This window comes from Bufo gargarizans, unplaced genomic scaffold (genome assembly GCF_014858855.1).
Source record: "Bufo gargarizans isolate SCDJY-AF-19 unplaced genomic scaffold, ASM1485885v1 original_scaffold_1290_pilon, whole genome shotgun sequence".
NCBI lineage: Eukaryota > Metazoa > Chordata > Amphibia > Anura > Bufonidae > Bufo > Bufo gargarizans.
In genome coordinates, this window is record NW_025334295.1 from 36,491 (window position 1) to 50,541 (window position 14,051).

Below are 14,051 nucleotides of genomic sequence, written 5' to 3' on the forward strand. Positions count from 1 at the left end.
CAGTATTATAGTAGTTATATTCTTGTACATAGGAGCAGTATTATAGTAGTTATATTCCTGTACATAGGAGCAGTATTATAGTAGTTATATTCTTGTACACAGGAGGCAGTATTATAGTAGTTATATTCCTGTACACAGGAGCAGTATTATAGTAGTTATATTCTTGTACATAGGAGGCAGTATTATAGTAGTTATATTCTTGTACATTTGAGGCAGTATTATAGCAGTTATATTCTTGTACATAGGAGCAGTATTATAGTAGTTATATTCTTGTACATAGGAGCAGTAATATAGTAGTTATATTCTTGTACATAGGAGCAGTATTATAGTAGTTATATTCTTGTACATAGGAGGCAGTATTATAGTAGTTATATTCTTGTACATAGGAGGCAGTATTATAGTAGTGATATTCTTGTACATTTGAGGCAGTATTATAGTAGTTATATTCTTGTACATTTGAGGCAGTATTATAGCAGTTATATTCTTGTACATAGGAGCAGTATTATAGTAGTTATATTCTTGTACATAGGAGCAGTATTATAGTAGTTATATTATTGTACATAGGACCAGTATTATGGTAGTTATACTCTTGTACATAGGAGGTAGTATTATAGTAGTTATATTCTTGTACATAGGAGCAGTATTATAGTAGTTATATTCTTGTACATAGGAGCAGTATTATAGTAGTTATATTATTGTACATAGGACCAGTATTATGGTAGTTATATTCTTGTACATAGGAGCAGTATTATAGTAGTTATATTCTTGTACATAGGAAGCAGTATTATAGTAGTTATATTCTTGTACATAGAAACAGTATTATAGTAGTTATATTCTTGTACATAGGAACAGTATTATAGTAGATATATTCTTGTACATAGGAGCAGTATTATAGTAGTTATATTCTTGTACATAGGAGCAGTATTATAGCAGTTATATTCTTGTACATAGGAGCAGTATTATAGTAGTTATATTCCTGTACATAGGAGACAGTATTATAGTAGTTATATTCTTGTACATAGGAGCAGTATTATAGTAGTTATATTCTTGTACATAGGAGGCAGTATTATAGTAGTTATATTCTTGTACATAGGAGCAGTATTATAGTAGTTATATTCTTGTACATAGGAGACAGTATTATTGTAGTTATATTCTTGTACATAGGAGGCAGTATTATAGTAGTTATGTTCTTGTACATAGGAGCAGTATTATAGTAGTTATATTTTTGTACATAGGAGCAGTATTATAGTAGTTATATTCTTGTACCGAAGAAGACGCATTATTGTATTCTTGTACATAGGAGGCTGTATTATGGCGTGTCAAACTCATCAGTATTTTCTTTGTTACACAATTTTCAGCTTTTTGTTCTGGAACAGATAGACAGTCTTATATTGGAGATCACTGGGGTACTAGGTGACTTGATTAATGTTGATGCAGCTGACCAGGAACCTCTGTCAGCGGTGGTGATTCTGAGGGCCATGTATTGGAATGTGCTTTGGTGCCATCCCTTGTTATGGCAGCAGACCTTTGTGTCTATCCCTGGTAATATCTATCTGCGCTTTATACTTTTTATCTTTTGCTCTTTACCTGCGGCCTTGAGTTTTATTGAATATTCTGCTGTGACCTCTTCATACATTGCCCTGTGTGTTACTGCAGTTATCAGTGATACTTCCCTGGATCTTGTCCCTCTCGCAGACTCCTCCTCCGCTTCTCTCTCACCTGCTTCTCACTGCACCGGGAGACTTAGCCCAGCAGAACCTTTCCTGTGTCCTGCATCCAGGTGAGTTATTGGGGGTTGTCTTCTATTTGTACACGCCGTCGGCTTTATTCTTGACCCTTGGAAATTTGAGGGATTTTTTAATTTTATATAAATGTAACTCACTGAAAACGTTGCAGATTCTGTGTCCATGGTTCATTATATTCAAGGTCTCTGCATGTTGTCAGTGAATGAAATTTATCTTGCTTACCTCCAGATAATGAAAACACTTCCTGGCCAAATACAGCGCAGGCTTTGTTACAGTTTCATCCAGTCTGGACAATCCTCTGTGAAGTCTGCATAATTCTCTCTTCTGCCCTGAAAGTTTGTTACAATGTATCAGTGCAAGGGAACTGTATCAGCCTGAGGTCCATTCTCTTTAGGTCACAGAGCAATATCTGCAATGGAATTCAGATATACCGGTACATGTTTTTCCTGCACTGATACATTGTAGCATACAATCTTGACAAGGGAGAGATTTGTGTTTGCTTATGTGATTGGCTATAATTTTATTAAGAGAGGTATCAACCTGTAGATGTCAACAAGAAAGTTCTCTTTCACTGACAACAACCAGAGTTCTTGAAAACGGAGAAATTGAAGCATGCAGTATATTACAAAGTTGCATAGTGTTTCATGCACATGACCGTGCTTTGGGTCAGCACCTGAGCCACGTTTTTTATGGGTCGGATGCGGACCCGTTTACTTCAATAGGGCTGCAAAACATGTGGACGGCACTGTTGACCGTGGGTGTTGTCATAGGCACTGAGGGTTAATGCACCTTAAATTGTCCCTGTGTCCCCTTTATGTTTTTGCAACTTGTCTCAGATAACAAAGCAATGAGATGCAACCAACTAATGCCTTAGGAAACTCTGGAAATAGTTCTGGTTATGCTCTTGTTATAGTCGGTGTTCCCCTTTTAAGGGTCAACTCAGGAATAGTGAAAAGTTTTATCTAATTTCATTGCCTGATTCAATGTATTTTACAGTTTATAAGTAAAAGTATAAACCAGTGGAAGTGTCAGGGTCATCGCCCGAGGGTAACTAGGGTGTAACTGCATGAGTGTCGCTGATTGGGCAAACCTCTCAGGAGGCTCGGATAGAGCTCGCTCCTGATTGGTGAACATAAGACAGCGCCCGAAGCACACACCTCTATGTAAAGTATGTGCCAAAGGTATTAGGGAATTTATATCACCTGTTACATCTATACGGTATTATGTGTCTTACTTTAGAGGGAGAGGGCAAAGTGCTCAAGAAATAACATTTATACTGCTATAGCTATAAAATACGTCGTATTGTGTCTGCCCTTGTTACATTCCTAACTATTTCTTTCTATATTCTTGTACATAAACAGTAGTATTATAGTAGTTATATTCTTATACATAGGAGGCAGTATTATAGTAGTTATATTCTTGTACATAGGAGCAGTATTATAGTAGTTATATTCTTGTACATAGGAGGCAGTATTATAGTAGTTATATTCTTGTACATAGGAGCAGTATTATAGTAGATATATTCTTGTACATAGGAGGCAGTATTATAGTAGTTATATTCTTGTATATAGGAGGCAGTATTATAGTAGTTATATTCTAATACATAGGAGCAGTATTATAGTAGTTATATTCTTGTACATAGGAGGCAGTATTATAGTAGTTCTATTCTCGTACATAGGAGGCAGTATTATAGTAGTTATATCCTTGTACATAGGAGCAGTATTATAGTAGTTATATTCTTGTACATACAGTAGGAGCAGTATTATAGTAGTTATATTCTTGTACATAGGAGCAGTATTATAGTAGCTATATTCTTGTACATAGGAGGCAGTATTATAGTAGTTATATTCTTGTACATAGGAGGCAGTATTATAGCAGTTATATTCTTGTACATAGGAGGCAGTATTATAGCAGTTATATTCTTGTACATAGGAGGCAGTTAGAGTTGAGCGAACACCTGGATGTTCGGGTTCGAGAAGTTCGGCCGAACATCCCGGAAATGTTCGGGTTCGGGATCCGAACCCGATCCGAACTTCGTCCCGAACCCGAACCCCATTGAAGTCAATGGGGACCCGAACTTTTCGGCACTAAAAAGGCTGTAAAACAGCCCAGGAAAGAGCTAGAGGGCTGCAAAAGGCAGCAACATGTAGGTAAATCCCCTGCAAACAAATGTGGATAGGGAAATGAATTAAAATAAAAATTAAATAAATAAAAATTAACCAAAATCAATTGGAGAGAGGTTCCATAGCAGAGAATCTGGCTTCCCGTCACCCACCACTGGAACAGTCCATTTTCAGATATTTAGGCCCCGGCACCCAGGCAGAGGAGAGAGGTCCCGTAACAGAGAATCTGTCTTCATGTCAGCAGAGAATTAGTCTGCATGTCATAGCAGAGAATGAGGCTTCACGTCAGCCACCACTGCAACAGTCCATTGGCATATATTTAGGCCCAGCACACACACAGGCAGAGGAGAGAGGTCCCGTAACAGAGGATCTGGCTTCATGTCAGCAGAGAATCAGTCTGCATGTCATAGCAGAGAATCAGGCTTCACGTCAGCCACCACTGCAACAGTCCATTGGCATATATTTAGGCCTAGCACACAGGCAGAGGAGAGAGGTCCCGTAACAGAGAATCTGGCTTCATGTCAGCAGAGAATCAGTCTGCATGTCATAGCAGAGAATGAGGCTTCACGTCACCCACCACTGCAACAGTCCATTGGCATATATTTAGGCCTAGCACACAGGCAGAGCAGAGAGGTCCCGTAACAGACAATCTGGCTTCATGACAGCAGAGAATCAGTCTGCATGTCATAGCAGAGAATGAGGCTTCACGTCACCCACCACTGCAACAGTCCATTGGCATATATTTAGGCCTAGCACACAGGCAGAGCAGAGAGGTCCCGTAACAGACGATCTGGCTTCATGTCAGCAGAGAATCAGTCTGCATGTCATAGCAGAGAATGAGGCTTCACGTCAGCCACCACTGCAACAGTCCATTGGCATATATTTAGGCCTAGCACACAGGCAGAGGAGAGAGGTCCCGTAACAGACAATCTGGCTTCATGTCAGCAGAGAATCAGTCTGCATGTCATAGCAGAGAATGAGGCTTCACGTCACCCACCACTGCAACAGTCCATTGGCATATATTTAGGCCTAGCACACAGGCAGAGCAGAGAGGTCCCGTAACAGACGATCTGGCTTCATGTCAGCAGAGAATCAGTCTGCATGTCATAGCAGAGAATGAGGCTTCACGTCAGCCACCACTGCAACAGTCCATTGGCATATATTTAGGCCTAGCACACAGGCAGAGGAGAGAGGTCCCGTAACAGACAATCTGGCTTCATGTCAGCAGAGAATCAGTCTGCATGTCATAGCAGAGAATGAGGCTTCACGTCAGCCACCACTGCAACAGTCCATTGGCATATATTTAGGCCTAGCACACAGGCAGAGCAGAGAGGTCCCGTAACAGACAATCTGGCTTCATGTCAGCAGAGAATCAGTCTGCATGTCATAGCAGAGAATCAGGCTTCACGTCAGCCACCACTGCAACAGTCCATTGTCATAAATTTAGGCCCAGCACCCAGGCAGAGGAGAGAGGTCCCGTAACAGACAATCTGGCTTCATGTCAGCAGAGAATTGCATGATTTTCCTATTTTATGACGTAAAGTCATGATTTTATTAAGGACACGGAGGCGAGTATTGCTATCTCTTTCTTTACTAGATTAAACAGCAGCAAAGAAAAAATACAAGTCAAACAAGTTGCCATGGCAACAGAACCCTCCCCATATGACCCAGTATAATAGGTCTGGACCCCGAACACTCCTCCTCTTTCTTTGATGGTGATTCCGCAATAGAAGAACTGAACAATCCAACTTGAAGAAAGTTCCCAGCTGAAAAGGAAAACTTAAGATGAAATCCTCATGGAACTGGATTCATAGAGCTGGAAACGAAAAGGTAGACGCTGCAGACAGCCGTTGTAGCGTAATAGGTAAGTTCATCCTGAGAAAGAAAAAACAGAAAAACAAAGGGTAATCGACCTTTTAAGGAAGAAGTACAAGCTATTAGCAAGATCTTCAGCAGCAAGGTAACATTCAAATACAGTACAAGACTTAAAATACATAGCATAATGCAGGTATCAATCTCAGAAGTAAAATGACAATCAAATAAATCAGGGAGGGAAGGGAGGGGCAATACTCGCCTCCGTGTCCTTAATAAAATCATGACTTTACGTCATAAAATAGGAAAATCATGCAATTTTATTACATGACACGGAGGCTCATATTGCGAGTTTAAAGCTGGGAAACAACCGAAGTAAAAACATGAGAAGAAGGACGAAAATAGAACTCACGGAATGTAGAAACCCGGGACCAGTCCGCCAGACGCATAATGTCCTCCAATCGTGCTCCGGCGACTGCCATGGAAGTTGCAGCAGCACCCCTGGTGGAATGTGCGGTGAATACCGTGGTATCAACTCCCTGCTTGGGACATAATCCATTTAACCCACCTGGCCAAAGTGACGCTGGTGACAGGTTGAAAAGGACGGCGATATGATAGGAAAAGGTGAGGACAAGAGGAGATACGATGAGAAGAAGTACGAGACTCATACTCTCTCAGACAAGCGACCGGGCATAGAGATGGAGAATCCGGGAAACATGGGTAAGACACTGAACGAATATTGGTCTTGGTGCAACGGGTGATATTAAACTACCACCCCATCCGGAGTAAAAGAACGAGCGTCGTAGTCCAAGGCCCTAACATCAGAGACTCTCTTACAAGAGACTAGACAAAAAAGAGGATACCAATTTAGCGGAAATCTGACGCAAGGAAAGTTCTGAATTGGGCGGCCAGGATGAAAAAAGAGAAAGGACAGAAGAAACATCCCAGGTAGAAGAGAAACGTGGCCTAGGGAGGCCGCGAAAGGCGAGAGCCTCTAAGAAGACGACATACCAAGGATGTTGACCCGCAGGAACCCCACTAAAACCTAGATGAGAGGCCTGAAATTGCCGAACGATACAAATTGATTGTACAATAAGCCCTACCCTTGTCAAATAGAGATGTGAGGAATTCCAAAATCTCCGTTACAGGAGCTGATAAGGGATCCACGTTCCTAGCCATGCACCAGTTAGCCCAAGATTTCCAGGCCGAACAATAGGACCGTCTGGTTCCGGGAGCCCATGCGTCTTCCAAAAGACGTCTAGCTGAGTCCGAAATTGCAGCGCCCTGCCAGGGTCCCCCGAGACCCTGCAGGCGAGGAGCTGTAGAGATCCCTCCAGGATGAGAGGATGTTGAAGACCCAAAGGATCCAGTAAGAGGTCCGGAAACATTGGGAGAAGTAATGGGCACTGAACCAGGACTTCCAACAGTTGAGGAAACCACGATTGTGTGGTCCAGAACGGGACAATCAGGACTAGTTCGGCCCTCTGTAGGCGAATCTGAGCCAGGGACACTGGGAATCAGGGCAAATAGGTGGGAAGGCATACATCAGGTGACCCGACCAGTCTTGCAACAGGGCGTCTATTGCCTCCGCGTCCGGATCTGGACGCCAGCTGTAGAAACGGAGCAGCTGAGAATTCAGACGGGACGCAAAAAGGTCCAAATAAAAGGGTCCCCAAAGGGAGGATATAGAAGCAAACACAGTCGAGTCTAGCTTCCAATCGCTGGAATCGGAAAGAAAACGCAAACTCCAGTCCGCGTGAGTGTTGTGGAGACCGGGTAGGTATTTTGCAACTACGGTGATGTCCCTGGAAAGGCAGAAGGTCCAAAATTCCCGAGCCAGTCGGGACAGGGTTGATGAGTGCGTGCCTAGCACAGTAGAGAGAACCCATGGGTCCGAGGTTATTGCAGCCCAAACGTGGGAAAACACAGGAAACTGAAGAAAGGGATGGGGTTGGTAGACTGCGGTAGACTGCTCTGGCGCATTTCCACTGCATCGCCTTTTCTGCCTGGCGGGCGTAGGCTCTTTTGCGCGGACGAGGCGCGCTATCTAGGGTGGCAGGTAACTCACCAATATTAATGGTTCTGGAGGCAGGTAACTCAGGGGCAGGTGCCCGAGAACTAGAGGGTGCAGGGGTAGGAAGCTATCCTTAGAGGGTGGATTATGCAAAAGGAAAGCTTCAGAGATGGAGTGCGATATGGCCGAAGCCATGGACCCCATAGCGGATTGAATGGCCATAGCAACAGAGCGCTGAATCGCCAGCGCCTGATCATCAGACTGACCAGCAACAGACTCCTGGGCCAGAGACAACTGCTCCAAGTCCCTAGGAGTGGGGAGTACGCCGATTGTGATCAGTCATGATAAAGCAATGAAGCTATAAATGCTTGACTAAAAATATGGCCTGGGACAGGATCAGAGCAGACAGTATATTGACAGGGCACTAATATATGTAAGGGCCCCAGCGATAACCAACCTAGAGGCCAGCAGGAATCACTAAGGCAAAAAACAGAGCGCTACTGCCGTAAAAACCGTCCGCTCCAGAGTAACTAACTGAACAGTCACAAGGGAGATCTCGCGATGCTGGGAGCAAGAAGCGCGAGATCTCGCGAGAATAGGGGAAAAACGGCGCGAAGGATCCGAAGATGCAGGAGAAGAGAGAGGATAAGAATATGGCGGCCGATCCCGCGAGACAACGGCCGCCGACGGGAGCGCACAGGAGAGTGAGCAGAAGGGAAGAAGCGGACCTATGAAGTAAGAGGGAAAAGCGGGGGGGGGGGGGCGGCGGTAGCCGGAATTAACCGAACGAACCCTGTGGAATAAGAAAACCACCTCAGGGAAGACCCACAAAACAGATAGACATAACGAGTACTAATATATATATAGAGAATATATACCTAAGGAAGAAATATACAGTAAACGTTGAACACAGTAAGGGAATAGAAAAAATATATGCCTAAATAAAATGAGAAGGGAGATAAACGCCCTTAACAATATAAAGCCCCACAGATAGCCCACACAAAGTACTTATCTGTGGAGGCAGCAGCAAAGAAAGAGGAGGAGTGTTTGGGGTCCAGACCTATTATACTGGGTCATATGGCGGAGGGTTCTGTTGCCATGGCAACTTGTTTGACTTGTATTTTTTCTTTGCTGCTGTTTAATCTAGTAAAGAAAGAGATAGCAATATGAGCCTCCGTGTCATGTAATAAAATTAGTCTGCATGTCATAGCAGAGAATCAGGCTTCATGTCAGCCACCACTGCAACAGTCCATTGGCATATATTTAGGCCTAGCACACAGGCAGAGGAGAGGTTCATTCAACTTTGGGTAGCATCGCAATATAATGGTAAAATGAAAATAAAAATAGGATTGAATGAGGAAGTGCCCTGGAGTCCAATAATATATGGTTATGGGGAGGTAGTTAATGTCTAATCTGGACAAGGGACGGACAGGTCCTGTGGGATCCATGCCTGGTTCATTTTTATGAACGTCAGCTTGTCCACATTGGCTGTAGACAGGCGGCTGCGTTTGTCTGTAATGACGCCCCCTGCCGTGCTGAATACACGTTCAGACAAAACGCTGGCTGCCGGGCAGGCCAGCACCTCCAAGGCATAAAAGGCTAGCTCTGGCCACGTGGACAATTTAGAGACCCAGAAGTTGAATGGGGCCGAACCATCAGTCAGTACGTGGAGGGGTGTGCACACGTACTGTTCCACCATGTTAGTGAAATGTTGCCTCCTGCTAACACGTTGCGTATCAGGTGGTGGTGCAGTTAGCTGTGGCGTGTTGACAAAAGTTTTCCACATCTCTGCCATGCTAACCCTGCCCTCAGAGGAGCTGGCCGTGACACAGCTGCCTTGGCGACCTCTTGCTCCTCCTCTGCCTTGGCCTTGGGCTTCCACTTGTTCCCCTGTGACATTTGGGAATGCTCTCAGTAGCGCGTCTACCAACGTGCGCTTGTACTCGCGCATCTTCCTATCACGCTCCAGTGCAGGAAGTAAGGTGGGCACATTGTCTTTGTAGCGTGGATCCAGCAGGGTGGCAACCCAGTAGTCCGCACAGGTTAAAATGTGGGCAACTCTGCTGTCGTTGCGCAGGCACTGCAGCATGTAGTCGCTCATGTGTGCCAGGCTGCCCAGGGGTAAGGACAAGCTGTCCTCTGTGGGAGGCGTATCGTCATCGTCCTGCCTTTCCCCCCAGCCACGCACCAGTGATGGACCCGAGCTGCGTTGGGTGCCACCCTGCTGTGACCATGCTTCATCCTCATCCTCCTCCACCTCCTCCTCATCCTCGTCCTCCTCGTCCTCCAGTAGTGGGCCCTGGCTGGCCACATTTGTACCTGGCCTCTGCTGTTGCCAAAAACCTCCCTCTGAGTCACTTCGAAGAGACTGGCCTGAAAGTGCTAAAAATGACCCCTCTTCCTCCTCCTCCTCCTCCTCCTGGGCCACCTCCTCTTCCATCATCGCCCTAAGTGTTTTCTCAAGGAGACATAGAAGTGGTATTGTAACGCTGATAACGGTGTCATCGCCACTGGCCATGTTGGTGGAGTACTCGAAACAGCGCAACAGGGCACACAGGTCTCGCATGGAGGCCCAGTCATTGGTGGTGAAGTGGTGCTGTTCTGTAGTGCGACTGACCCGTGCGTGCTGCAGCTGAAACTCCACTATGGCCTGCTGCTGCTCGCACAGTCTGTCCAGCATGTGCAAGGTGGAGTTCCACCTGGTGGGCACGTCGCATATGAGGCGGTGAGCGGGAAGGCCGAAGTTACGCTGTAGCGCAGACAGGCGAGCAGCAGCAGGATGTGAACGCCGGAAGCGCGAACAGACGGCCCGCACTTTATGCAGCAGCTCTGACATGTCGGGGTAGTTGTGAATGAACTTCTGCACCACCAAATTCAGCACATGCGCCAAGCAAGGGATGTGCGTCAAATTGGCTAGTCCCAGAGCTGCAACGAGATTTCGCCCATTATCACACACCACCAGGCCGGGCTTGAGGCTCACCGGCAGCAACCACTCGTCGGTCTGTTGTTCAATACCCCGCCACAACTCCTGTGCGGTGTGGGGCCTGTCCCCCAAACATATGAGTTTCAGAATGGCCTGCTGACGTTTACCCCGGGCTGTGCTGAAGTTGGTGGTGAAGGTGTGTGGCTGACTGGATGAGCAGGTGGAAGAAGAGGAGGAGGAAGCCGAGAAGGAGGAGGTGGCAACAGGAGGCAAAGAATGTTGCCCTGCGATCCTTGGCGGCGGAAGGACGTGCGCCAAACAGCTCTCCGCCTGGGGCCCAGCTGCCACTACATTTACCCAGTGTGCAGTTAGGGAGATATAGCGTCCCTGGCCGTGCTTACTGGTCCACGTATCTGTGGTTAGGTGGACCTTGCTACAGATGGCGTTGCGCAGTGCACACTTGATTTTATCGGATACTTGGTTGTGCAGGGAAGGCACGGCTCTCTTGGAGAAGTAGTGCCGGCTGGGAACAACATACTGTGGGACAGCAAGCGACATGAGCTGTTTGAAGCTGTCTGTGTCCACCAGCCTAAATGACAGCATTTCATAGGCCAGTAGTTTAGAAATGCTGGCATTCAGGGCCAGGGATCGAGGGTGGCTAGGTGGGAATTTACGCTTTCTATCAAATGTTTGTGAGATGGAGAGCTGAACGCTGGCGTGTGACATGGTTGAGACGCTTGGTGACGGAGGTGGTGGTGGTGGTGTTGGTGGTACATCCCCTGTTTGCTGGGCGGCAGGTGCCAACGTTCCTCCAGAGGCGGAGGAAGAGGCCGAGGCGGCAGCAGCAGAAGAGGTAGCAGGGGGAGCCTGAGTGACTTCCTTGGTTTTAAGGTGTTTACTCCACTGCAGTTCATGCTTTGCATGCAGGTGCCTGGTCATGCAGGTTGTGCTCAGGTTCAGAACGTTAATGCCTCGCTTCAGGCTCTGATGGCACAGCGTGCAAACCACTCGGGTCTTGTCGTCAGCACATTGTTTGAAGAAGTGCCATGCCAGGGAACTCCTTGAAGCTGCCTTTGGGGTGCTCGGTCCCAGATGGCGGCGGTCAGTAGCAGGCGGAGTCTCTTGGCGGCGGGTGTTCTGCTTTTGCCCACTGCTCCCTCTTTTGCTACGCTGTTGGCTCGGTCTCACCACTGCCTCTTCCTCCGAACTGTGAAAGTCAGTGGCACGACCTTCATTCCATGTGGGGTCTAGGACCTCATCGTCCCCTGCATCGTCTTCCACCCAGTCTTGATCCCTGACCTCCTGTTCAGTCTGCACACTGCAGAAAGACGCAGCAGTTGGCACCTGTGTTTCGTCATCATCAGAGACGTGCTGAGGTGGTATTCCCATGTCCTCATCATCAGGAAACATAAGTGGTTGTGCGTCAGTGCATTCTATGTCTTTCACCGCTGGGGAAGGGCTAGGTGGATGCCCTTGGGAAACCCTGCCAGCGGAGTCTTCAAACAGCATAAGAGACTGCTGCATAACTTGAGGCTGAGACAGTTTCCCTGGTATGCATGGGGGTGATGTGACAGACTGATGGGGTTGGTTTTCAGGCGCCATCTGTGCGCTTTCTGCAGAAGACTGGGTGGGAGATAATGTGAACGTGCTGGATCCACTGTCGGCCACCCAATTGACTAATGCCTGTACCTGCTCAGGCCTTACCATCCTTAGAACGGCATTGGGCCCCACCATATATCGCTGTAAATTCTGGCGGCTACTGGGACCTGAGGTAGTTGGTACACTAGGACGTGTGGATGTGGCAGAACGGCCACGTCCTCTCCCAGCACCAGAGGGTCCACTAACACCACCACGACCATGTCCACGTCCGCGTCCCTTACTAGATGTTTTTCTCATTGTTATGGTTCACCACAACAACAAATATATTATTTGGCCCAATGTATTGTATTCAAATTCAGCGGGATATAAATTTGAGGCCTAGTATTTAGGCGCTGGGTGACCGGTATGGATTTAGTGACAGAATTAGACTTGGAAATGCACAGAAGCGGGTGTGTGTGAAGTTATTCTGAATGACCCAATGTGCACCTTGAATATTATATACCCTTTTAGGGATAGATTTCAAATAGCTCTGATATAGCAGAAACCACTAAATTATGAAATTGCTAAATTGGGAATTGTATTTCAACCCAGAACAAAAAATGTGCTTTGACGGACACTAAATAACTTTCCCAGCCACAACAGGACAGCGTTAACGAGAGATTTAGCAGGATATAAATTTGAGGCCTAGTATTTAGGCGCTGGGTGACAGGTATGGGTTTAGTGACAGAATTAGACTTGGAAATACACAGTAGCGGGTGTGTGTGAAGTTATTCTGAATGACCCAATGTGCACCTTGAATATTATATACCCTTTTAGGGATAGATTTCAAATAGCTCTGATATAGCAGAAACCACTAAATTATGAAATTGCTAAATTGGGAATTGTATTTCAACCCAGAACAAAAAATGTGCTTTGACGGACACTAAATAACTTTCCCAGCCACAACAGGACAGCGTTAACGAGAGATTTAGCAGGATATAAATTTGAGGCCTAGTATTTAGGCGCTGGGTGACAGGTATGGGTTTAGTGACAGAATTAGACTTAGAAATACACAGTAGCGGGTGTGTGTGAAGTTATTCTGAATGACCCAATGTGCACCTTGAATATTATATACCCTTTTAGGGATAGATTTCAAATAGCTCTGATATAGCAGAAACCACTAAATTATGAAATTGCTAAATTGGGAATTGTATTTCAACCCAGAACAAAAAATGTGCTTTGACGGACACTAAATAACTTTCCCAGCCACAACAGGACAGCGTTAACGAGAGATTTAGCAGGATATAAATTTGAGGCCTAGTATTTAGGCGCTGGGTGACAGGTATGGGTTTAGTGACAGAATTAGACTTAGAAATACACAGTAGCGGGTGTGTGTGAAGTTATTCTGAATGACCCAATGTGCACCTTGAATATTATATACCCTTTTAGGGATAGATTTCAAATAGCTCTGATATAGCAGAAACCACTAAATTATGAAATTGCTAAATTGGGAATTGTATTTCAACCCAGAACAAAAAATGTGCTTTGACGGACACTAAATAACTTTCCCAGCCACAACAGGACAGCGTTAACGAGAGATTTAGCAGGATATAAATTTGAGGCCTAGTATTTAGGCGCTGGGTGACAGGTATGGGTTTAGTGACAGAATTAGACTTGGAAATACACAGTAGCGGGTGTGTGTGAAGTTATTCTGAATGACCCAATGTGCACCTTGAATATTATATACCCTTTTAGGGATAGATTTCAAATAGCTCTGATATAGCAGAAACCACTAAATTATGAAATTGCTAAATTGGGAATTGTATTTCAACCCAGAACAAGAAATGTGCTTGAAC

General features: G+C 45.6%; 1 protein-coding gene across 1 annotated transcript in view; it reads left to right on the forward strand.

Annotated features, from left to right (window-relative positions):
• Positions 1 to 1,700: 1,700 nt before the first annotated feature.
• LOC122923157 (cytosolic 10-formyltetrahydrofolate dehydrogenase-like) overlaps positions 1,701 to 14,051 on the forward strand; it is a 41,831-nt gene continuing 29,480 nt past the window's right edge. The window contains exon 1 of the mRNA XM_044273888.1: positions 1,701 to 1,780. The gene's annotated coding sequence lies outside the window, so the exon portion shown is untranslated. The remainder of the gene's footprint in view (positions 1,781 to 14,051) is intronic.